The sequence below is a fragment of the Sciurus vulgaris genome (genome assembly GCF_902686455.1).
Source record: "Sciurus vulgaris genome assembly, chromosome: 10".
NCBI lineage: Eukaryota > Metazoa > Chordata > Mammalia > Rodentia > Sciuridae > Sciurus > Sciurus vulgaris.
This window is the reverse complement of record NC_136470.1, coordinates 124,027,486-124,055,094: the sequence shown is the minus strand read 5'-3', so window position 1 is coordinate 124,055,094 and position 27,609 is coordinate 124,027,486. Positions and strand designations below refer to the sequence as shown.

Here is a 27,609-nt window from a genome sequence, read left to right as displayed (position 1 = left end):
TATGCTACTGAATGACCAATGGATAGTGGAAAAAAGCAGGAATGAAATTTTTAAAAAATTACTTAGAGGTAAATGAGAATAGCAACACAACATATCAAAATCCCTGGGACACTATGAAGGCATTGCTAAGAGGAAAAATTCATTGCATTCAGCTCATTCATTAAAAGAATAGAAAGTCAACAAGTAAATAACCTAACATTACATCTAAAAGTCCTAGAAAAAAAAAGAACAAATCAATATCAAAAGTAGTAGAAGAAAGGAAATAATGAAATCAATGAAATTGAAACAAAAAAAATCAAAGAAACAAAAAGTTGGTTCTTTGAAAAAATAAATAAAATTGTTAAACCCTCTGCCAAGGTAACAAAGAGGAAGAGAGAGAAAACTCAAATTTCTAAAATTTGTGATGAAAAAGGAAATATCACAATGGACACTACTGAAATACAGACAATAATAATAAACTATCTTGAAAATTTACACTCTATAAAATAGACAATTATGAAGACATCACAGATTTCTAGAGACATATGACCTACCCAAATTGAATCTGGAGGACATAGAAAATTTAAACAGATCAATTTCAAGCAATGAAATTGAGAATGACATTGAAAGTCTACCAAGAAAGAAAAGCCCAGGACCAGACATATTCTCAGCCAAGTTCTATCAGACCTTCAAAAAACTAACACCAAACCTCCTCAAATTATTCCATGAGATAGAAAGAGAGGGAACCCTTCCAAACTCTTTCTATGAAGCTAGTATCACCCTAATACCAAAACCAGACAAAGACACATCAAGGAAAGAAAACTTCAGACCAATATCCTTGATGAACATAGATGCAAAAATTCTTAATAAAATCCTCACAAATCATATACAAAAACATATTTTAAAAATAGTGCACCATGATCAAGTGGGGATTGTCCCAGGGATGCAAGGTTGGTTCAAAATAAGGAAATCAATAAACATAATTCATCATATCAACGACTTAAATACAAGAATCACATGATTACCAAACCCAAGGCTAACATCATTCTAAATGGAGAAAAATTGAAAGCACTCCCTCTAAAACCTGGAACAAGACAGGGATGCCCTCTTTCAACACTTCTGTTTAACATAGTCCTGGAAACTCAAGCCAGAGAAATTAGATAGAAGAAATTAAAGGGATACAAAGAAGAAAAGGAGACTTCTATCGCTATTTGCCAATGATATGATTCTATATTTAGAAGACCCAGAAAACTTCTAGAACTCATAAATGAATTCAGCAAAGTAACAGGATATAAAATTAATAACCATAAATCAATTGCATTCCTATATATCAGTGATGAATCAAGTGAAAGAGAACTTAGAAAAACTATCCCATTCACAATAGTCTCAAAAAAAAAAAAAAAAACTATTTGGGAACCAATCTAACAAAAGAGGTGAAAGACCTCTACAATGAAAACTACAGTACACTAAAGAAAGAAATTGAAGAAGAACTTAAAAGATGGAAAGATCTCCCATGTTCCTGATAGGCAGAATCAATATTGTCAAAATGACCACACTACCAAAAGCACTATATAGATTTAATGCAATTTCTATTAAGGTTCTGCTGACATTCTTCATAGAAATAGAAAAAGCAGGCAAGAAATTCATTTGGAAAAATAGAGGCCCAAAATAGTCAAAGCAATCCTTAGTGAGAAAAGTGAAGCAAGAGGCATCACAATACCAGACCGTAAATTATACTACAGAGCTATTGTAACAAAAATGGCATGGTATTGACACCAAAACATACATGAAGACCAATGATATGGAATAGAAGACAGGACAAACCTATATAAATACAGTTATCTCGCACTAGATAAAGGCACCATAAAGGTACATTGGAGAAAAGACAGCTTCTTCATTAAATGGAATTGGGAAAACTGGAAATTCATATGTACCAAAATAAAATTAAATCTCTATCTCTCACCCTACACAAAACTCAACTCAAAGTGGATCAAGGACCTACACATTAGATCCGAGACCATGCACCTACTAGAAGAAAAAGTAGGCCCAAATCTCCATCATGTTGACTCAGGAACCAAATTCCTCAACAAGATTCCTAAAACACAAGAAGTAAAATTAAGAATCAATAAATGGGATGGATTCAAACTAAAAAACATCTTCACAGCAAAGGAAACAATCAAGAACATAAGAGAGAGCCTACAGAATGGGAGATCTTTACCACCTGCATCTCAGATAGCATTAATCTCCAGGATATACAAATAACTCAAAAAAAACACCAAAGGGAAAAAAAAAAAAAAAAAAAAAAGAATAACCCAGTCAATGAATGGGCAAAGGGACTGAACAGACACTTCACAGAAGAAGAAATATATGAAAAAATGGTCAACATCTCTAGCAATTAGAGATATGCAAATTAAAACTACACTGAGATTTTCATCTCACTCCAATCAGAATGGCAATGATCAAGAATACAAGTAACAATAAATCTTGGTGAGGATGTGAGGAAAAAGGTACACTCATATATTGCTGGTAGGACTGCAAATTGGTACAACCACTCTGGAAAGCAGTATGAAGATGCCTCAGAAAATTTGAAACAGAATTACCATTTGACCCAGTTATCCCACTCCTCAGCATATACCCAAAGGACTTAAAATCAGGAGACTACATCAATGTTGATAGCAGTTCAATTCACAAAAGCTAAGCTATGGAACCAACCTAGGTATCCTTCAACAGATAAATGGAAGAAGAAAATGTGGTACATGTACACAATGGAATATTACCCAACCTTAAAAAAGAATGGAATTGAAATTATGGCATTTGCCAGTAAATGAATGGAACTGGAGACTATCATGCTAAGTGAAATAAGCCAATCCCCCAAAAAAACAAAGGCCGAATGTTCTGATATGTGGATGCTAACACACAATACAGGGATGGGGAGATTAGAAGTTTGTTGGATTAGACAAAGGGGAATGAAGGAAAGGGAGGTGAGATGGGAATAGAAAGACACTAGAATGAATAGGACATAACTTTCCTATGTTCATATATGAATTCTACATCATGTACAACCACAAGAATGGGAAGCTATATTTCAAGTATGTATAATATGTCCAAATACAATCTGGGGGCGTGGCTCCAGGAGGGTGCTAGGCTCCTGGAGCCTTGGGTCTCCCTTGCTGTCAGAAGGCAGCTGGCTGACCTTTGTTCTTTTGAGACAAAGCTCTGAACTTGGGTCCTTCTGTTGTTCAGGTTTCTGGACTTGGTTGGAAAACAGCTATGAATGATAATATGCTACAGTTTCATGAAAGAAGCTGGAAGAACTACTTGAGCAAAATAAGGAAATAAAACAAGAACATGGAAGATGTAGAAAAGAACATCCAATAAAGAAAAGCAGCAAGGAAAAATCCTAAGGTGGCACAAGGGGATATCTCAGAACCTCAAGGAAACAATAGTGCAAGAGATGAGGAGGAAGGAAGAGGGCTCCAGAGGCAGCTCAGAAAAAATAATCTTAAGTATTTTCAGCATAAAAAAATGGAATTGGGAGATAGGGTTGTAGCTCAGTGGTAGAGTGCTGGCCTAGCCCGTGTAAGGCACTGGGTTTGAGCCTCAGACCACATAAAAATAAATAAACAAAAAGAGGTATTGTGTCCATCTACAACTAAAAAAAAAAAAAAAAAAAAAAAAAAAAAAAAAAATGGAAATTGCTCAGTATGTAGCAGAGATGCTGGAACATTGGGGGAAAATTAACAATAAGTAAATTTAAAAAATGAGAAAATGAGGCAGTTATTAGCTTCAGAAAAAATGAAAATGTGGAGGAAAACAGGTTGCAATGCATTAGTTGGCTCTGTAAATAATATTGATATTGGCAGTGTAACATTGGCCATTGGTTTAACAAAAATATATATATAATTAGGGCATGGGGTAAGAAAAATAAAGTTGAGATAGGTGAGAGATATTTAGACAAGGATTAAAGTTGACAAATTAACAAATATTGGTATAAGGGGCTGGAGATTTAGCTCAGTGATAGAGCAGTTGCCTAGAATGTGTAAGGCCTGGGTTTTATCCCCAGCACCAAAATAAAGAAAGAAAAGAAAAATGGATATATACATACAATTTTTCAAAGATATGGAGAAGAATATTAGTGAAACTAAATAAGTTGAGGGTGGTAATCTATAGGGATAAGACTGGGTATTGAGAAAGTAGGCATAAGAGAGACTTGTTTTAATCACAACTAATACTGTTTGACTTCTAAAATGATACACTTGGTTGTGCTTATTTCTCTGTGTGTTCTCCTTTCATAAAAAAGTTTATTTTTAAACTTTTAAAAAATCACACTCTACTGTCATGTATAACTAAAAAGAACAAATAAAAAATTTAAAAAAAAAAGAAAGAAAGAAGTGAGGGGAGAGAGACAGATTGATGTAAGGAATGGGCTCATAAAATTTTGGAGGCTGGCAAGTCCAAAATTTCCATATTAAGTAGCAAGATAGAGACCTAGAGAAGATCCAGTATTGCAGTTCCATTTCAAAAACTATTTGCTGTGGGAGGTTAGTGTTTTTTTGTCCTGCTTTGGTTGTCTGATTGATTTTGTTGTTGTTTCCAGTACTGGGGATTAAACTCAGATCTTCAGACGTGTTAAACAAGCACTCTGCCACTGAGCTACATCCCCAGCCCAGTTTTGCTCTATTTAGGTTTTCAAATTATTGGATGATGCATACCCACATTATAGCAGGCAATCTGTTTTACCCAAGGACCACTGGTTTTATTTTTATTTTTTTCTTGCTTCTTTTTTCCACATTTTTTGATTGGTGCATTACAGTTGTACACATTGATGGGATTTTTTTTGTTATATATTCACACATGCATACAATGTGACATACAATTTGGCTAACATAACTTCTCAGAATTTCCCTCTTCCCTCTAACCTCTCACTCTTTGGTCCCTTTGCTCTATCAAATCTCCCTTTGATTTTTAGGAGATCCACCCCATCATTGTTTTTTCCTTCTTCCTTTCTAGCTTCCACATAGAAGAGAAAACGTACTGCTGGGCCCTTAACCTTCTCAGTTTGACTTATTTCACTTAACATGATGACAACCACTGATTTAAATGTAAATCTCACCTAAAAACATAATTACAAAACATCTAGAAAGATGTATGACCAGCCAAGTTGACACATAAAATCAATCCTCATAACCTTTTCCCCTACTTATCCTCCACATGTAGAGAAGTTCTGGATATTCCAAATTCCTGGGAATTCTTTGATTCTGCCATGCTCTTTCCTTTTTTGGTACCAGGCATTGAACTCAGGGGCACCCAAACACTGAGCTACATCTCCAGCCCTATTTTTGTATTTTATTTAGAGATAGGGTCTCATTGAGTTGCTTAGTGCCTCGCTTTTGCCAAGTCTGGTTTTTGAACTCTCCCTCCTCCTGACTCAGCCTCCTGAGCTGCTGGGATTACAGGCGTGTGCTCTGCCATGCTCTTTCATGTCTCTGGGATTTTACGCACACTGTTACTTCTTTATGGAATGCTCTTTCTCTGTGTGTGTGTGTGTGTGTGTTTCACCTACTTAATTCCTATTCATTCTTCAAAGTCCACATTAACTATTACCTTTCAGAAGAGTCCCTAGCCCCACTTCTACCCAATCTGAGTTAGATGTCCACACCCAGGTGCTAACATCGTATTGTCAATTGTAGGATTTTTCATATGGAATCACAATTGTATTTTTAGCTTTCTCTCTGTGAGGGTTCAACTGCAGAGACCACACATTACTAATTTTTTTTATTCGTTGCACCTAGCATAGTACTCGGGAAGAGATGTGAGTTCAATAAGTGTTTTTTTAATCAATGCATGGATCAGTTTTTTTTAAATGAAGCAAATTTAGATAGAGAACAAAATATAAGGGATATAAATAAGTGAATTTAAGTGGTTAATAACTCAAATAAGAAATCTTATTCATTAAAACACATTGAAGTCCTTAGTAATAATTCCAGAATAAAACTTCAGGGAATACTTTTTGGCTATTCACAGAATTTGTATATTTAGCTTCTCTAATGCTTGATACTATTTCTGAAGGTAGATCTTCCAGATTTCCTTTAATATTAAGTTCCTCAAGTATAACTGAACTGCTCCCAAAGTAATATGTATGGGCTTTTCAAAATTAAAGCATTTGCAATCAATTATGAAGCACACTGGAAATCCACATCCTTCAGCAACTCCAGGCTGACTTTAAGTTGCTAGTTCCCTGCTTCCCAGTGCACACCTCACATTGTGACCCAGTCAAGTGAATCCCAGCACCCGAAATCCACAGTGGCTCTGCTTCAGGACTTCCCAGTGGTTCAGCATCTGGGTTGACTTAGAACAAGCATCTGATTCAGGCCTTATTTACCACCATCAGATTTCTAAATAAGAAAAAGACACTTTGTTTATTCCTACTACAAAAGCAATATATGATTATTATTAAAAAAAATCATAAACATGGGAAAGCAAAGAAAATAAAAATCACTCATAATCCCTGCCACTTGGATATAACTATTGACCCTTTCATGAATTTGTTTTTCAAAACTGGTATGGAAACAAGGTATACTATTTCACTGTTTTTTATTTATTCCACGTTTTCCTATGTCATTAAATATTCTATAATGTTGTGTGTGTGTGTGTGTGTGTTTTGTGTGTGTGTGTGTGTGTGTGTGTTGTGTGTGTGTGTTATGCCAGGATTTAACCCCTAGCGTGTGCTAGGGAAGTCCTTACCACTTAACTGTATCTCCAGTTCTATGCTATCCCTTTTAATGGCTGGCAATGAGCTCTGAACACAACAGACCATTCATTAATTTCATCCTTTTGATAGCTGAAAAGCACATGGGATGACCAACTACAGCCACTCCCTTCTTTAAGGATAGACCACACCACAGGAAAAGTCACATGTGAAGTGAATGCATAGCCATCTCCTAGTTTTTCCTTTGAATGTAAATACTTTTTTTTTTATGATCAGGGGAAGATTTCTACTGTAAAATAGAAAAAAAGAAATCAAGAATATTCATGTTTGCCTCTTTGTTCTGAAAAAAATTAGCTGTGACTAAAAGTGAACTAAAGTGTCCTCATTCATGTTTTGTGTGTTTATTTAGGGTCAATACACTGTTTTGATAAGGATTTGAGGCAACCATTCAGTTAAAGGAAAAATGAAACCACAAGAAATATCAAGCACAGATGCTCCAGAGCTCCTGGGATGTGCTTTTTGGATTGTACAGTACTGACTATGGCTCTAATTATAATAATAGCTATGTTTATTTAGCACCTTCTCTGTGCCAGGCATGTGCTAAGAACTTTATTTATTCATTTAAAGGTCAAAACAGGAGCTGGGGTTGTGGCTCAGTGGTAGAGCACTTACCTGGCATGTGTGAAGCAGTGGGTTGGATTCTCAGCACCGCATATAAACAAATACATAAACAAATAAATAAAATAAAAGTCCATGGACAACAAAAAAATAAAGGTCAAAACAACTCTACGGTGTACAGTTGCAATCTTTTTTTTTTTTTTTTTTTCCTCCCAGTTCTGGGGATTGAACCCAGTGTCTTGCCTTGCACATTTGAGGCAAGCACTCTACCACTGAGCTACATCCCCAGCCCTGTAATCATCTATTTTATAGGCAAGGAAATAGATTTTGAGAAGTTGAGTGACTTGACAGTGGGTGACATCCAGTTGATAGTAGAGCCAATGTTCAGATCAGCCTTATTGTAAAGCCTGAGCTCTTCCATACCTACTGCAAAGCAGCCATCCGTGGTAGGCAGAATAACCCCCGACCCCAACCAATATGTCTACCTTCAGATTCCCAGAACGTGAGAATATATTGCCTTATGTGGCAAAGGCAATTAAGGTAGCTGACGACATTAAGGCTGCTAAATTAGCTGATCTTAAAACAGGGGGACTATCCTAGATTATCTGATTTGACCCTTATAAGAGGAAGATAGAAAAGTCAAGGCAAAGGCAGAGTGACCCAACCTAAGGACTCAACCTGCTGCTGCCAGCGCTGAAGTTAGAAAGGAGTTGTGAGCCAAGGAATGAGGGCAGCTGCTAGAAACTGGGAAAGGAGAGAAAATTGATTCTTCTTTGGAGCTGGCCAACCCCCGGGTTTTAGCCCAGTGATATCCATGTTGGACTTCTAATCTACAGAACTGCAGAATACATTGTGCTGTTTCAATTCACCATGTTTGTGGTAATTATATACCATCATTCTGTGAATGTCTGAAAATCAGACAGAAGACCCACAGTTGTAGACAAAACAACTTCAGGTAAACCCATGATTTTACTTAGACTTTTTTTTTTTAATCTTTTTTGGTGCTGGGTATTGAACCCAGTGTCTCACACATACTAGGAAAGCATGCGATCACTGCACTATACCCCAAGTCCTGAATTTTCTTATTTTCTGAAGTATCTATAAATGAGACCACAAAGATGTGGGTCAAGAGATACAGACACGATGATTTTAGCCTGCAATAAAATGATTTGCTTGCTTGCTAGGCCCCTGTAACCTTGTGAAATGCCTGAGGTTTTTTGTTTTTATTGTTTGCAGTTCTGGGAATTTGATCCATGACCTCTTGTATGTTAACCAAGTGCTCTCCCATTGAGCTATACCCTACCCCTGAAACATCAAGTTTTCAACATCTGTTTTTAAAAACTACATCCTCCTGTATCATCTAGAAAAAAAGTGAATTGTAAAACATGTTTCAATACCTAAATGAACTGGTTTACTGAATGTAGTTATTGAAGAAAGATCTTTGGTTGGATGTCACTAAATTAGAATTTTGCCTCATTTTCTACCTGTGCATACATGACATGACATTTCTTCCTTCCTACCTTCCTTTCTTTTTTTTTTTCCCTTTGTTTCTTTCTTTCTTTGTGTGTATGTGGGGGCAGGGGGCAGTTCTGGGGATTGAACCCAAAGCCTCACACATACCAGGCAAGCCAAGCACTTCATCACTGAGTTACATAATTTTTCTAAACTTCAATCTCTTAATCTGTCGAATGGGCTGATATTACCAGGTTAAAAGATGGTTAATAAAGATTTAATGATATGACAGGTCAAGAGCACTACTCAGTGCCTGGCACAGAGTAGGTACTCAATAAACACTAACTTTATCACTTTGTTAGTTAAATACTATGCAGATTTTGTCACTGACATTGAAGAAATGCTGATTTTTCTCTGAGCTCTCTTTCTATAAGAAGAAGCTTTCATACAGTTTATGAAATGCTACCAATATTTTAGATTAGAAATAAAGGATAAAATCATGCATTCTAGGAATTACATATGAAGGTCAAGTTAGAAACCTCCTCCTCCAGAATTTCCAGTGATTTGGAAACTTTTGGTTTCTTATATTCTATCTGATCCAAAAGGCTGGAGTGATATTTGTTACTACAACTAAACCTTGTCAGATACAGAGATACATTGGCATACGATGTAACATTTAAAAAATGAAACTCATTAATCAACAAACCTCTCTTACTTCTTAACAATATTATTTTAATACAAATGTTAAAGCATTCATATTTTGAAGTTTATGAAAGAGTATTCACTCATATATAACGCCTGTCTAATGTATCAAAGACTGACAATAATACAATGATCTTTAATGGCCTTAGTTATTAACTGTTTTCTTGATAGGATATGGTATAACAGTAATTCACTATAAACAATTTGCCTACATTTTGTTTTGATGTGGTTATTGTTTGGGGAAAAAAAAAACAGTCTACAATACATCAAGAAACTGAGAATGAATTTTTTTTAAAGAATCAGCTGGGTTGGGTTGGTAACCAAACTTTGGTTAGTAACATAGGATTTCCTTAAAGATGAATAGATGGCACTTTGAGCTCATACTGAAAGAATATACATCAACTGTGACAAATAAAGATTTATAACCACCAATTAAGAGTCTGAATAATTCCTCCAAGCAATCTTTTAGAGGGGACCTTTTAAAACTTAGGTGATTATTTAGATAATTCTCTGGAAATGCAGTTGTCAAGACCAATTTATTTCCTCATAATTCTCTTGCACATCCTGTCCACCTCTCAACCACTTCCACTCAAATCTTCATCTAGGCTCCTCTAACCTTGGGGGAAGAGGGAAGGAACAGAAAGCAAGAACTAAAATTCACTCAGACCTCTGCTTTTTAACTTGCTCCTTCTGAGAAGACTAACAGACACAAGGAAGTCAAGGACTATCACACTATGACTCCACTTCTTCCCACATCCATGCTAAGCAGGATTTATCAGCACATTTCAAGATTTCTGGGTGTATTACGAGGCTCCTTTAATCAGTCACATCCACTCTTCAATAGGTCCAGACACCATCTAATGGGAATAGGCCAAAGCATAGCCTCCTTTGTGACCTGTGTATTCCATGGAGAGACTTTAAATTTGTATTTGTATTCCTGGCACACAGAGCACACTTAATAAATGTTGACTGAGCAAAATTACTCAGTCATGAACTGCAGCAATCTACCCCTGCTTCTTGAACTTTGTCCCATCCTGTTGTCAGCTATTGTTATGGTTTGGATGTGAGGTATCCCTCAAAAGCTCACATGTGAGGCAATGCAGGAAGGTCCAGAGGAGAAATGATTGGGTTGTAAGAGTCTTATCCCAATCAGTGAATTAATCCCTGATGGGACTAATTGAAGTGGTAGGGTGTGGCTGAAGGAGATTGGAATTGGGGCATGGTTTTGGGAGGTGTACATATATATATAATATATATGGAAATAGATATATATATTTTTTTATTTTTAATCTGGCGAGTGGAGTCTCTCTCTGCTTCCTAATCACCGTGATATAAGCTGCTTCCCTCCACCACCCTTTCCCTCCATGATGTTCAGCCTCACCTTGAGCCCTGAAGAATGGAGCCAGCCTTCTATAGACTAAGACCTCTGAAACCATGAGCCCCTCAAATAAACTTTTCCTCCTCTATAATTGTGCTGATCGGGTTATTTAATCACAGCAGTGAAGTAGCTGACTAAAACAGCTATCATAGGCTCTCTACTCATTCTCCCATTTCCATCCTGGCCTTGCCTTTGATATTGTCCTGACAGTGTTAGCTTTGCCACTCCACTGCATTCTGACTCTCTGTGCTGGGAACACTGGTTCCAGATCCCTAAGGAACCACTCTTCAGTCTGCAGAGGACTTCCCTGGACTCTATACTGGTCCCTTGCTGATTCAAGTTGATCAGAAAGGTCCAGCCAGGATTCAGGAGGAGAATCAGCAACTGTACAAAGTTTGGGGGTTGAGAAAACTCTCATTTTAAGATATATCATTGTATCAGTCAACTTTTTGTTGATGTGACCAAAATACCTGAAAAGGACAACTTAAAGGGGGAAAAGTTTATTTTGGCCCAGTTTTAGAGGTTCAGTCCACGATAGGCTGACTCCATTCCTCTGGGGCCCGAGATGAGGCAGGACATCATAGCAGAAGGGTATGGCAGAGGAACACTTCTCCATTCATGGCTGGCCAGAAAGCAGAGAGAGAAAGAGGAAGGAGCCACAGGAAAGATGATCACTTCCAGGATGCATCCTCAGTAACCCACTTCCTCCAGGTACAGCCCACCTGCCTACAGTTAACCATCCAGACAGTCCATTCAAACTTAGGTTGGGCTGATAGGTTATAGTTTTCATAATCCAATCATTTCACCTCTAACCATTCCTGAATGAACACAGAATCTTTTGAGGGACACTTCATCTCCAAAGCATAACAATCATTTAAGAAACTGCAATCTGAAAACAGGCTTTGAATCCCATTATTCACACCTCCTTGTCATGTGAAGCAGATCCCAAACTGCACAGCATGGAAGAAATAAGGAAATAGCAATGGAATTGGATCAAATGACTGGGGTAAGGGAACTCACTGAAAGGTTGGATGTATCTGGTATATTAAAGATAAGTTATTAGTTTGCACCAGTTCTTTCTATTTTCAAAATGTTTTTGTGGCTAGAATTAAACATTCTTGGAATTCACTTAAGAGCAATAAATGTAAGCATATTCATATTAGAAGTAGTTTATAAAATATGGAAAGTGTCTATTTCAAAGTAAGTCTTCTTATTATTTACCAAAATATTATGACATATTAAATATTATGACCATATTAAAAGTGATTGCTTAATTACTTAGAATTTTACTTATAATAGCCAGACATGATTATATTCCCTATTTTCGATTTTTCAGAGTTAAAAAGATAAAACTGTAGACTGGATTTTAAATTGGCTATAAACTGGGGGCTTTCCCACACAACTGGGCATTGAACCCAGGGATGCTTAACCACTGAGCAATATCCCCAGCCCTTTTTCTTTCTTTCTTTCTTTTTAAATATTTTTAGTTGTAGATGGATGCAACATCTTAATTTTACTTATTTTTAACGTGGTGCTGAGGATCGAACCCAGTGCCTCCCACATGCTAGGCAAGCTCTTTACCACTGAGCTATAACCCCATTAACCCCCCTTTCTATTTCTTATTTTGGGACATAGTCTTGCTAAGTTGCTGAGGCTAACCTTGAACTAACCTTCTGCCTCAGTCTCCTGAGTAGGTGGGATTAAAGGCACCTTGCCCAGCAAATTCTGACCTTTATATAAACATTATTGAGCAATAGGAAACTGACAATTGGTTCAAAATTGGGCAGGACATTGGACCAGGTGAGGTAGCCTATGCCTGTAGTCCCAGACGCTCGAGAGGCTGAGGGAGGGAGATTGCTTGAGCCCAAGAGTTGGGAGACCAGCCTGGGCAGCATAGCAAGACTCTGTCTCTTTAAAAAAGTTGGGGGAAGGAGCTTGGGATGTAGCTCAATGGATGAGCATTTGCCTAGCATGCATAAAGGCCTAAATTTGATTCTCAGTACTGAAAAATAAAAAATAGTAGAATATGAAGTCCTTTACTCTATCCCTGAGCTTCCTGTTCTTGAGAAAAAAAATTACTGAGTCAGAAAGGACAAGCTTGTTGCATTCTGCAATCTGGCTTTGGCCCTCTGACCCTAATAGTCTGATAGGATGCAGCTCTGTCTTATTGAAACATTGGCTAACTTTTGTTTCCATAGCCACTGACAGACCTCCTGACCTTGATAATCATCTTGCAAATACATCTTCTTGCTTAGAAGAACTGGGGGAGGAACATGAATGAATTAATACAAATCTATCATCCTTGTACCTTGCTGGTGACAGGTCAGTGGTGACATCCTATATAAGGATGGCTCCCCGCAGGTTTAACAGATGTACAATAATACTCAGAACTAGACGACAGCTTGCTTGATCCAGGTTAGAAAAAATTCAGGGCACACCAGGCTGAAGAAGCTCTTTCACATTCAGCTAAAGTCAGCTTAAACAAGGGTCATCAGGGTGAAAGAGAACTCTTATTCTGGACTGAAAAGCAGAAGCTTCCCCAGAGAGTGTGGGTCAAGGCTGCTTTAAGGGAGTTGAGCTAGGTTTATGCTGGGGGCATCACCAGCCGAGTTGGGGGTGAAGACTGCATATCAGTTGAACTAGGAAAGGTAATAATGGACTCCAGGGTGGAGGAGACTTGGAGGAGCAAGTGGTATGTCATCTAAGAGGCTGATCAGGAGAGTTGGGCTGAGCCGAGCTACAGGAGAATGGGTCTATCTGGGTTGTAGGAGGGGAAAAAAAATAATAGCAAAGGGACTTGTAGATGAGAGGAAGTAAGGAGAGAGGCCGGATGGGATTGGGCAAGGAGAAGAAGTGAGACGGGATGCACCAAACAGGAGGGCTGGCCCAAGTTTGAGTTGAAGACTTGGTGACAGTTGTAGAGCAGAAAGTTAGGGAAGGGACATCCAGGAGCTGCCTATCAACTGTGCAAGAGCTCCAAAGTCAACAGCTAGGGGCTGGGACTGTAGCTCAGTGGTAGAGTGCTTGCCTTGCATGTGTGAAACACTGAGTTCAATTCTCAGTACCACATAAAAATAAATAAATAAATAAATAAATAAAACAAAGGTATCGTGTCCATCTATAGCTGAAAATATTTTTTAAAAAGGTGAACAGCTAGCCCTAGAAGGAAAAAGACTCAAAAAAAAAAAAAAAAAAAAAAAAAAGGAAAGAAGAGCAGAACCTATTGAAAAGGGGAGGTAGATATATGAGTTATCAATCTGGTTAGAGTTGGGTTAAATATTCAGTTCTTCATCATCTTGAAAGCAGCTGAACCTGTTCATTGATGAGTGAAGCCTGAATACTCACTACTCAGTGGTTACTGAGCTCAGTAGACCATGAACCTTGCATTAACAGGAAAGGAAAAGGTTAAAAAGGCCTATGTGGCAGTTTTCAAACAAGTTGGGCGATTTGGCTTGTGTGAAGGTGATGATGCCTGATTTGGAACAGAGCAATTTATGTTGTGATGCTTTGAAATCCATCCTGGCACTGCTGAATGTGTTGGCTGGCAGCTAAGAACTTGCTGGAATGCAAGTGTTTCACCGTTTATAATCGACATTTCCCCTTCCAGAAAAGAGGTTTTCTAATCTCTTAAGTAGTGGATTTACCAATTTGCATAAAATATGCCATTCTCAACGAACACATATTTATCATTTATCACTTTCCTACTATCTTTAAAATAAAGTTGTTTTAAAAAGCAGATTCAGTTTGCAATCAATCAGCACCTTTAAATTCAGCTATGCTGGGTGAATCTGTTCAGGGTGAGAGGGTGCCATCACTAGAAGGGGGGGCATGAACAAAATACTCCTTTTCTATTTCATGATCTTTTTTGAATGTATCAAAATGGGCAAATCGCCAATTAGGTTTGATGCTCATTAAGTGTAAAAGAAGTTGCTGGGCTATTCCAATATGCCCGTTAAAGTTGTACTTCTTGGTTGCTTATCATTTACCTTACTATTATGAGAGAGCATCAAACAGCCCAGCTGAGTTCAAAGAAGCTTTCCAACCCTCCACAACCCCAGGATCAACAGAGCCTGTTCCGGAATCCATCAAACACTACATATACCACCTGCTTGAATTTATCCTGTTCTTGATGCTGTTTATCTATGTGAATGCCAAGCCTGAAATCCTTCTTGGGGGTCAAGACTTATGGAAATGCTCAATGAATCAGTTCAAAATTTTACAAATTTAGTTTGATTCTTCACAGAATAGATAATACTCACTAAAATTACAACTCAGTCACCTCTTCCCATATATCATATTTCATTAAAAATCACTTAGGAGGGGCTGGGGTTGTAGCTCAGTGGTAGAGCCCTTGCTTAGCATGTGTGAGGCACTGGGTTCAATTCTCAATACTACATATAAATAAACAAAAGAAAGGTTCATTGACAACGAAAAAATATTTTTTATAAAAACCCTTAGACCATTAAGAAATGGTCATCAGATCCTCTCTTCTTTCAGAACAAAACATACGCCAATTTTTAAATGAAATGATAGCATCTGGTTAGTTAAGTAGTCTATCTAGATTTATTAACATCACTCCGCTCCTCTAATGTTCATAGGACAACACACACATATACACATAAATGTAGTATGTGGTTTAAAGGGGCTAATAAGGGTTGTTTTTTGTTTTTGTTTTTGTTTTTGTTTTGTGTGTGTGTGTGTTTGTAAATGCTACTGCAAAGTTGAAAAGAGACTTTACCAAGGACTGTATAATATAAAGGACAAGTGTAATATCATCAAAAGTTAACTTTGCTAGCAACATGTATCAAAATTTTAAATGTGTGAACTCTTTGACCTGGTCATGCCATTTCCAGGAGCAGCTTCTGAGGTCATTATAAAATACAGAAAAGATACATGAACGAATATTCATCATGGCTTCCTTTACACTATGAAAAATTGGAAATAACCTAATTACCCAACAATGGGGGAGGGGTTAAATAAAACCATCAATGTAATTCTAAAATGATATCCAAAAGGATAATATATATGTATGTATATATTTACATAAGAAACTTTCGATGGCATATTGCTGAGTAAAAAGAAAGGTATAAAAGAGTATTCATGGTGTGGTTTTATTTATATAAAATAATTTTTGTGTCTATGCATATACAAGCATATAGAATTTCAATTGCTCAGTATTTTCTTCTTTTTATTTTTTCTATATACAAGCATGTATTTACCTTTTCTATATATAATCATCTATTTAAAATCAGAAGAAAAACTATTTTCATCCAGGAAAAAATGAATCACTACTCTGGATTTTAGTTAGACAAGAATAGTCACCCAGAAAGCCAACTGTAGCTCTTGTATTTCTGTGCCTTCTGTGGGGAAAAAAAAAAAAAAAAAAAAAAAACTGTGGATAAACAGACCATGTTACAGAGGAAATTTGAATGAATGGAATCCAAACCAAAACAGAGGTGAAAGACTTCACAAACTGAAGAGGTTGCCTTTACTGTTGTGTTTGAAAGACTTCAATGTGTGCATGTGCATATGGTACTATATTTTCATGACTAACCAAAATATAATGTAGATTCCAAACGGCAGCAAGGAATATAACGTAATTACCATTGGCTTTTCTTACATAAGTTACCACCCCATAAATCTTCACGTTAATGTGGAAAAATATGACCTGAACAGATGGACTTCATGCTGTTCTCCAAAACATGCACAGATTTCTAATCTTCCGGACCAGGAAATGAAGTCAGCACTAAAGCAGGAGACACCATCACCCAGCTCCTAGAATTTCAATTTAAGAAGAAGCTAACAAAAGCAACATTTCCCTCTTTAGAAACAGAGTACAGTGACATGTTTAGTTCTTAATGGAATGTGGTTTTTTTTTTTGTTTTGTTTTGTTTGTGGTGCTGGGGATTGAACCCAGGGCCTTGTGCTTACAAGACAAGCACTCTACCAACTGAACTATAGCCCCAGCCCGGAATGTGCTCTTGATATAATAAAACATAGTAGAATATTTGTGGCACATGGATGCTAGTTGTCTGATTTCTGAACCCTACCAATTTTGGAGAATCCTCTCAAAGTGGTTCTTGGCAGTGTTTGGCTGCCTCTACCCTTGATCCTCTGTTTCTTAAGGAAGGCACATCTAGGGCTGGGGATATAGCTCAGTTGATAGAGTGCTTGCCTTGCAAGCACAAGGCCCTGGGTTCAATCCCTAGCACCACAAAAAAAAAAAAAAAGACACAGCTCTGTCTAGTTAAATCTTCATCTCATTAGCCCAAGGCGTCTTTTCCATGAGAATCTTCATAGAAGCAGTTTCATAAATAGATCCCCTTTGGGCTGGAAAACCCAATAAAGGACTCTTTACAAGTAATTAACAATTTTGAGATCTGAATTTCTGCTCCACAATTTTCTAGTTGTTTAATTTAAGACTATGAAGAGACTGGTGGGATGGTCTGAGAAGAAACTGGGACCAAGGAGGTGACTGATGGGTCAGGAGATTGGTTACATAAAGGGAGAATGAACAAAAAAATATATTGAGTGGGGCTGGGGTTGTAGCTCAGTGGTAGAGTGCTTGCCTCGCACGTGTGAGGCACTGGGTTCGATCCTCAGCACGACATAAAAATAAATTTTAAAAATAAAGGTAGTGTGTCCACCTATAACTAAAAAAATTTTTTTTAAATATATTGAGCATAATGGGAGCCAGATTATCACCATCAGAAAAGGAAGTTACAAGGCCATTCATTTACAATTTGAGATGATTAACTACTTAGTACTGAACAAAGCAATCTCTGGCAAACTCGCACTCATGCTTACAACCCTCCTGATGACCTACTTAGAGAAGGCTCTCTGAGCTCTGAGACCTTTTTTTTCAGGGCTCTGTTACTGTCCTTGGCATTCTCTTATCACTGGGCATTGTGTGTATAAAGGTAACCCCGGACAAACTGTTACCACTCCAAGAACAGGGATTACATCTCTCTTATTTCTTAGTATCTCCAGGTCCTAGCTCAGTACTAGACCCAATAAATACTGGTAGAACAAATGAGCCCTGTGGTTTAGCTGGTCTACTTTGAAGAACATCACCCTCCTAACTGAAGACCTCTCATTCCAGATCTAATTAATTGTGCTGCTGAGGTTTAGTTGTCACAATTCTACAGCCTAAATTCACTGTGCATCTCCTAACTCTAAATTAAAGGAGTCCAAGAAGTAATGAAGCACTATGAGAATCTGGCTGCTGTCCATTACCATACTCAACAGCTTCATTCACCTTGGATATCCTCATCCCCGCTCAGAACAGTGGCTGAGTCAGAGTTACACAGACACCAGAGGTTTAAAAAAATGGAAAAATTAGATCACCAAATATTTCTTCTTTCTTTCATCAAGTTCTTAAAAAGTCCAGCAAAGTTGCTGATACTTTGGTGTCTGAAATTAAAGAGAGATACAAAAGGAGTAATTTTATATTGTCAGAAAAACAAACACACTTTAGTAAAAATGGCAGGCTTGTGGGTTGAGTTCATAGGTAGTTATACATGTGAAATAGTATCAAGTGCACATAAAGTCTTTTTTAAATAACTTTTTAATTTATTTTTTTATTTTTTAGTTGTTGATGGACTTTTATTTTATTTATTTATATGTGGTGCCAAGAATCGAACCCAGTGCCTCACACATGCCAGGCAAGCGCTCTACCACTGAGCCACAACCCCAGTACCTCAAAGTCTTTTTCTCTGCACATAAAGTTTTATACTATATATGCCAAGTGATCACACATAATTCCACTACAGTTGATTATAAGTGAAACAATTTAACATACGTCATGTAAGTGATCAAAACTTAAAATATATGTGGGGCTGGAGATATAGCTTAATTCGTAGAGTGCATGCCTGTCAAGCACAAAGCCCTGGTTCCACTCCCTAGCATGGCAAAAAAAAAAAAAAAAATATATATATATATATATGTATATATACATATACATATATATGTGTGTGTATGAATATATGTATGAATAAATATATGTATACATATATTTATTCATAAATAATGTGTGAATAAATATATGTATACATATATTCATACATACCTATGTGTGTGTGTACAGATATATAGATATAGATATAGATATATAGATATATATAAAACATTTAAAAGGCAAAATAAAGTTTTGGTTCAGAAAAAGAAAAAAAGCTCTGAAATCTCAGCTCATCTCTGACATTTCCCTACCTAGTGGAGGGTAAGTACAGACCAGAAAGTAAATGGATGAAATCTGAAGAAGGAGAAGGACTGAAGTGCTTATCATTCTCCTTCCCACATCCAAGCCAGTGGCCAGGAGACAGTAGTGTCAAGGCAATAGCTTTGCTATTTAGAGAATCTGTTGCTAAGAGGTGAATAGCAGAAATAAATTTTTAAAAAGCATAGTGTTGGGAAAGGAGATAGAGCCTGATTTTATAGTCCAGATATGCAGGAACATAAAATAAAAAGGAGGATATAGCTGTGGTCCACAATATCCTGGAACAGCAATTTACCAACGTTTAAGTTCTAGGGTACAAGATGGTCCCAGGCAGGGAAATGAAACAAGACGGTCATCACCAACACAGTTTTTGAAAGTGTTCAGGAAAAAAGTGCTCAGTTAGAATACGATTAGTGCCATCACCATTTCTCTCATCAACAAATTTCAATTACAAAGTGGAAAAGTATATTTTTATATATGTCAAAATTATATGTCACCAGGAAGCAGATTTTTTAAAAAATTATATATATGCATATAAATGTGCATATACATATATATAAATTGTCAATGGATCTTTATTTTATTTATTTATTTGTATGTAGTGCTGAGAATCGAACCCAGTGCCTCACACATGACAGGCAAATGCTCTACCACTGAGCCACTAGCACAGATGTTTTAGCACCTAATATTTGGGAGAAACTAATCCTCATTGTTATAATCACAAACCATTACATTGTTAGATGTTATGGTTTGGATATGAGGTGTCCCCCAATAGCTGCTGTGTTAATGTGGGGATATTCAGAGGTAAGGTGATTGGATTGTGAGACATATAACCTAATCAGTCCATACTAGTTTGAATGGACTGACTGGGTGGTCACTGTAGGCAGGTCTTTGAGGGGGCGTGGGTCATGCCCTGGAAGAGTTCATTTTCCCTGCAGCCCCCCTCCCCCTTTCTCTTTCTGCTTCCTGGCCGCCATGAAGTGAGCAGCTTTCCTTTGCTCTGTCCTTTGGTCACAGTGTTCTCCCTCATCTTGGGATAAGAGCAATGGAGTTGGCCACCTATAAACTAAAACCTCTTAAGTCATAAGCCCCAAATAAACTTTTCCTCCTCTAAGTTGTTCTTGTCAGGTATTTTGGTCACAAAATTTAAAAAAGCTGACTAGGGGCTGGGGTTGTGGCTCAGTGGTAGAGCTCTTGCCTAGCATATATGAGGCACTAGGTTCGATTCTCAGCATTGCACATAAATGAATAAAATAAAGGTTCATCAACAACTTAAAAATATATATAAAAATACGTTAAAAAAAGCTGACTGACACACTAATACAACAACTACAGAGATGAGTTGAGAGATCTGAAGCATAAATATAAATGCTAAGTTAAAAGATAGTGAAAAATCCAACCATTCATTTGAATAAAAAATTTATGAAAACTAGTGTTATAAGTTCCAATTTAAATTATATTTGGTTATTGAATATATTTACGTTTGCATATGGCGTCATGATTTCCTAAGTCTATTCCTTTGAAAAGACTCAAAATTATGTTAAGGCGTTTTATAAATTCATGATTTGTGGTCTACGGGTATAACTCAGTGTTTGAGTGGCTATCAGGGGTGAGGTCCTGGGTTCAATCCCCAGCATGGCAAAAAAGAAAAAACAAATACAAAATATGTGATTTGTTCATCTATTAACAACCTGCCACTCTTCCAGTAATGTGCTCCCCTACCCCATGAATTTGTCTGTTGAAACCTAATCCCTAATGTGAGAGCATTTGGAAAGGAGCCTTTGGGAAGTGATCTGGTCACAAGGGCAGAGCTCTCACCCTTTCCACCACATGAGGATACTGCAAAGGGACCACCATCTATGAACTAGGAAGCAGGCCCTCACCAGATGCCTAACATGCTGGTGCCTTAGTCTTAGACTTCTCAGCCTCCAGAACTGTGAGAACTAAATTTCTGTTGTGTATAAGCCAACCACTGCATTATAGCAGCCTGAATGAACTAAAACACTCCCAAGTTTTATTTTATCATGCAAATGAATCCACTAACTCCCATTTTAATAGCTAAAACAGAAGTATCAGTCACATTAATCAAATGAAATCAGTGTGATTGTTGGGCCCTCTTCTTTTGGGCTCCTCTGCTTGATACTACCTACTCCAGACAAGCTGACTAACAGGTCTACTAACACAAATAGATAAAGTCTATTAGAGTTTGTTCAGAAGCAGAATTGGTGACTGGATAAATGCAATACAACTACCATGAATAGGTAATCACAAAAGAAAAAACATACACGACAAGTAAACATCTAGAAAGATGCAGTTTCTGTAAAAGACACAGACATAAGAAATAAAAGAAAAACGCATTATCTGTTTTGCTTTTTGGATGAAGATGGCTAATTATTTCTAACATAAATAAGCAAAGAAGCTAGAACATCATGCACTGTTGGTTGCAAAGCAAATTGTTACAAAATTCTTGGGAAATTAACGTGGACCAAAATGTAAAATGTGCATGCTCCTTAACTCATTAATTTCATATGAGAATTCATCATAAGGAAATAACACCACTGGATGAGGTAAACTGAAAGAATGTTCAAGACAGCATTGTTTTTATTAACCGAAAGCCATTAATAATCTAAATGTACAAATATGAGGTTTTGATTCATTCAAAACTTCCCGTAACATTCCAATGAGCTGACACATCTTAAGTGAAAAATAACAGAAAGAATATGTATCATGATTCTGTATATGATATATTAAATTTAAGATCACATTATCACATTTCTAAAGTGAAAATGCATTTTATACTTGATAACATCTTAGATTCAATGAAAGGTATGAGTATTTATGAATTTAATAATCTGGGAGTATTTACACCAAACTAATATTTGTAGTGGTTACCTATGGAGACAGGCTCGCTAGGGCATTTTTAATTTCTACTCTGATTTTTTTCCATTCCTTATAATTAGCTATATTTAAAATATATCCTATAAAAATAACAAAATTATTCCCATTGAGCTATTCTAAAATGGTTTTAAACCCCAGGAAAAAAAATACAGCATAGTTCATCAATACCTAAATAACCATTCTTTTGTTTTTGGGGGGGTTAAGTAATTTTGATTCATAATGGATAATACAAAAAATGATGTTTTATTTTTAAGACATTTGATCAACCTTATATAGACACATTCTTATGGATAAGTGACTTCTTTTTCAGAACCTCAGTGACATAAATTCTCAGTGTGCTAAATAGTGAACTTTACCACATTTTCTTTTAGCTACAAAAAAAAATAAAATAAAGAGTAGCTCTTGTCTGCTTATGCCTGTAATCCCAACAACTGGGGACACTAAGGCAGGAGGCCAGCTTGGGAAATCTAGCAAGAACCTGGGGACTCAGGGATGTAACTCTTTGGTAGAGCACCCCTAGATTCAATTCCCTGTGAAGAAAAATAAAAAATAAAAAGCTCCTTTTGAAGATCTGGGGTTGTAGCTCAGTGGTAGAGTGCTTGCCTTGCATGCATGAGGCACTGGGTTTGATTCTCAGCACCACATAAAAATAAATAAATAAAATAAAGGTATTATGTCTCTCTACAACTAAAAAAAATTTTTTTAAAAAAGCTCCTTTTGAAAAAGGATGCATACTAATAATTTTAAAATACTACAGGCTAACCAGCATTTTAAGTAAAAATACTTTCATTAAGTACTTAAAAATTAAATACCTCACACTAAAGGATTCAAACTAAGTAACATATATACTCCTCATATAAGATAGGATTATGAATATATGGGCTAAAAATAAGTACTTCTTAGGAAGGAATCACTAATTGAGTTTTATCTAGCAATGAACCAAATCCAACTAAAAAGGGAAATGGGGGAATAAACCTAGAGTTTAAAATGTAACCTCTTTTACAAGACCATAAAATATGGTATATTAGTTTTTATTATAGAGGATACAAGACAGATACATGTGCCTGAAAATAAAGATATTTATTATGTAAGATTTGAAATGTTCTGTAGAGCACAAAATACCTAAATACAAAGTTAAAAATTTTTAAATGAAAAAAATTACAACAAAAGTAATATAATCCTTACTATAAAGAGTTCTTAAAACGTAAAAAGTATGTAAGAATACCAATAGAAAAATAAAGATCTGAGTTAGCAGTCACAAAACAAGAAGTAAATATTTTAGTTGGGTGCGTGATATATATATACCTGTAATCCCAGTTACGAGGGAGGTTGAGGCAGGAGGATCCCAAGTTCAAGTTCGACCTGGGCAACTTAGCAAGCTGTGTCTCTAAATAAAAAATAAAATAGGGCAAGGGATATAACTCGATAGTAAAGGATCCCTGGGTTCAATCCCCAGTGCCAAAAAAGAAAGAAATATGGCCAAAAAGATGTATGAATAGGTGTTCATTTTCTGTCTGGCCAGTTGGGAAAGACTTTTAGAAGACTGATAAACCCTAATTTTGGTGAAAGTATGGGATTACTAGCACTAATTCAGTGTTTGTAGTGGTACATGTTGGTATACATTTTCTTTAGCACAATCTAGATATAGTATTATTCCAATAAATATTTCCTGAATATCCATATATGTGGCACTGTTGTAGAAGCTAAGAAGAATAATACAGAGGAGAAAAAGAACATAAGGAACTGAACAAACTAATATATCAAAAAGAAGTACCTCTCTTTGAAACATCAATTTCACATCTAGGAATTTATTCTAAGACTATAATCAAACAAGTGCCCAAACGATTGTTCAATGATGCTATCTGCACGAAAACACAATCTAATGTCCATCAACACATGAATGAATACAGAAAATGGATATATATACTATATATAATGGAATGCTACTCAGCCTTTAAAAAGAAGGAAACCCTGTAATATGCAACACATGAATGAAACTTGAGACATTATGCTAAGTGAAATAAGCCAGTCACAGATGGACAAATACTGCATGAGCCCACTTATCTGAAGTATCTAAAATGACCAAATTCATAGAAAAGAGTAAAATGGTGATTACCAGGCACTGGGAGGCAGGGAGAAATAATTAATAATAATAATAATAATTAATTAATAATTAATAGGCAGAAAATTTCAGTTAATCAAATGAATAAACTCAAGAGAGCCACTGTACAAACGCTGCACCTACAGTCAGCAATAATGAAGTGAACACTTAAAATTTCAAGGGGGCAGAACCATAATAAAAATTTTGAAAAAGATGGTATTTGCAGAATTGACTCTAATACAAAAATTGGACATAAAAGCTCATGATTATAGAAATACATAAATAAATATGTTCTATCCACATAGTGAAATGCAATCCTTGTAACAAACTAGTTTTATGATAACTAGTTTATGCAATATTATGCAATCCTGTAATGAACTAGTTATTACAAGGATTGCATAATATTGCAAACTAGTTTTATGATAACTAGTTCATTACAGAATTGCATAATATTTCACTATATGGATAGAACATATTTATTTAGGTAATCCCATAATCATGAACATTCATATCTAATTTTTTGCTATTCTAATCAATTCTGCAAATACCATATTTTTCATAAAAGTTTTTGTCATGGTAAGAACACTCAACGTAATTCTACCCCCTTGAAATTTTAAGTGCACAAGGCAGTATGAAAAATTATACAGTGAAAATTTAACCAAAAGGAGACTGATCCACTTAAAATGCATGTGTGCTCATCTAAAAGAAAATCTGTTTACAATGTTTTTTTCCTGGTTTTAACATTTCTCCATTATCTAAATTTCTCAAAATGAGCATGCTTTTTTTGACAAAAAAAAAAATCAATGCTTTGAAAAATACAAATATAATCTTTAAGAACTTCACAAACCACATACCACATACATATATTACATATTGGCAATTTTCTTCATATTGCAAATTTCTATAAGATTATGCAGATATTGCTCTTCAAATTAAAATTTACATTAATTCTTTTTTGCTTAAGCTCCCTTGGAGATTTTTTTTTTTTTCACCAATATGTTTTACATGTTCCCCACTCACCATACTGGGAATTGAACCCAGGGTCTCTATAACACTGAGTTATATCTCCAGCCTTTTTTATTTTATTTTTGAAACAGGATTTCATCAAGTTGACTAGGCTGGCCTCGAACTTAGGATCCTCCTGCCACCATCTCCTGATTTGCTGGGATTGGAAGTGCGCACCACCACCATGCCCAGCTTTCTTTGCTTCTTTCTCTCCCCTTTCCCTCTTTTCCTTGCATCCTAAACAGGGACTCTACCACTGAGCTACACCCTAGTCCCTCTAGACTAGCTTTGCTCTGAATATATACTTAAGTATATGTACTTAATTGCTCATCTAAATATCAAGCACTTGAATCCACAGGCCCTGTGCCTTTTGAACAGATGATTATGAAAATTAATGGTACTAAAGAATCCAGAAACACTAGAGGTGTCAAAAAAAAAAAAAAAAAAAAAAAAACAAAGATGGAGCCGGGCATGGTGATGCATACCTATAATCCCAGAGGCTCCGGAGGCTGAGGTAGGAGGTTTGCAAGTTCAAAGCCAGCCTCAGCAATTTAGTGAGGCTCTAAGCAACTCAGTGAGACCCTGTTTCTAAATAAAATACAAGAAAGGGCTGGGGATGTGGCTCAGTGATTAAGCGCCCCTGAGTTCAATACCCGGTAGCAAAAAATAAATAAAAATAAAGATGGATTACAAAAAGTTCTGGAAAACGTGTGCCTTGTGGTCCGTGATGGCTTTGAAGAGGGAAGTGCGTTATGTTTATGAGCATGTACACATATATGTTGCCTACATATATGTGAGGGTATATATAGGTAATCAAGCCTGCTATCTACATGCTTTATCGGAGTCTCCAAGGTGAGTTACATCTGCCTTCAATGTTATCTTAGGGAAATCGGTGTCAACCCATCTGCAAAGGATTTCAGTGCCTGGCTGGCTCCACTCTATCTTGGATATGGACTATTTTGAGCAAAGGTGCAGATTAGAAGATAAGGCAGGCCGCGCGCGGCTCAGGAAGTCAATCCATGAGGCACTTCAGCACCACGGACACGGGCAACCCTGATCAAAGTCCTTTCCGTCGGAACAGGAGGCAGAGCTCAGGAGCCCCCCACCTCCGCCCTGGTCCCCCGCTCCCCAGCCTCTCCACCCCGCACATTACTATCTCCTGGCCTTCTCCCCCCGGCACAGTCCGTCCCGCCCCTCTGCGAGCCAGGTGAACGTTTGGACCCAGATGCGGGTCCGCACAGCGCCCCACCTCCGAGGCGGGACCCTTCTTCTCTCATCTCCTCTCAAGGCAGCGAAATGGGCGCACACGGCGTAAAATTCTACACCAGAGGACCCTCAGGGAAGATTCGCGTTTCCCTCCCCGTGGCTGGAGGAGGCTGAGCGGACTTGCCCTGGGCCTCCGCCTCCACACCCGGCCATAGCTGGGCCCTTCCTCCTCCACTCCTTCCTCTTGTCTCTCCTTGGCAAAAGATTTCTACACACTGCTTATTTATCCCGAAAATCTCAAGCCACATACAGTGGCGTTCAAGAGTTATGAACGTGAGGCAAGAGAGTAAAGGCAAAAACAAATTCTTGGCCGTGTTCCCAAAACCATTCAGGTTTTTTTGTTTTTGTTTTTGTTTTTTTAATTGTGTTTGAAATCGATCCCACGACGCCACAGGGACTCACCCTTGTTTGGGTAGGTTCCTGGGCGAAAGGAAAGCAAAAAGTTCCTGACCTTTACCATGGAGCCTGGGGGAGGGCCCAATACCTGCGACGGTGGCAGGAAACGGGGAGCAGGAGATGGAGCCAGTTCTGCCTTTACCCACTGGTGTTCCGGATCTCCACCAGAGCGACCCGGAGATCTGGGACTGCGGGACCCCACGCAGGCGTGGTGCAGACACCCCGCGCAGGTTTACAAAGGGGGCGGGGCCCTTCGCTCCCAGCCCGGCCTTTACCCCCCAAAAGACGAGCTCTGCCTCTTAGCTGTCAGGGCTAAAGGCGGGTTGGGAGGTTCGGGGTCCGCTCCCAGGCAGGGTAAAGGTCCCAGTCCGTCCGCTGCTGCCGACGGGCCGCAGGAGCCCGATTACCTGCGTGTGGCGGCGAGGAAGGTGCGCCCTAAGCTCCAGCCGGGTCTGCCGGGGACCGCGTGCCTGGTGCAGCCTCCGAGCCACTGAGGCCGCGGCGCACTCGGCAGGGAAAACCGCGACCGGGGCTGCCAGGAGAGGCGAGGAGCAGAGGGGCGCCGCCGGCGCGGACACTGCGCCTGCGCTCGCCACTGCCCCCACCCCCACCCCGGCTTTTGCGGGAGTCGAAGACTGCTGGGGGCGTCCGGGATTAGTGCCTAGACTGTGGGGGCTTTTACTTGCGTGGGGGGTGGGGGAGTCTAAGGCGCATAACCCACACCCTGGGAGGGGGCGGGTTTGAAGCAATCGCCTGTCAGCCGGGAGGAGACAAGGAGGCAGTCTCCGTTTATTTCCACCCAACAGTTTGCGTTTTAAAGTCGAGTCCTTAAAAAAAATGTGTCCAGCAACAGTAAATAGCACCCCTGAAAGGCCTTCCGTCATCCCTGA

General features: G+C 37.9%; 1 protein-coding gene across 4 annotated transcripts in view; it reads right to left on the bottom strand.

Moving 5' to 3' along the window:
• Nucleotides 1-27,330, bottom strand: part of SLC35G2 (solute carrier family 35 member G2) — a 42,473-nt gene extending 15,143 nt beyond the window's left edge. Inside the window, exon 1 of one of the 4 annotated variants that reach the window (XM_079101165.1) lies at nt 27,127-27,330. The gene's annotated coding sequence lies outside the window, so the exon portion shown is untranslated. Of the gene's footprint in view, nt 1-26,725; nt 26,745-26,774; nt 27,037-27,126 lie in introns of those variants that run through there. The other 3 variants (XM_079101166.1, XM_079101167.1, XM_079101164.1) reach the window with 3 other exon arrangements.
• Nucleotides 27,331-27,609: the final 279 nt, after the last annotated feature.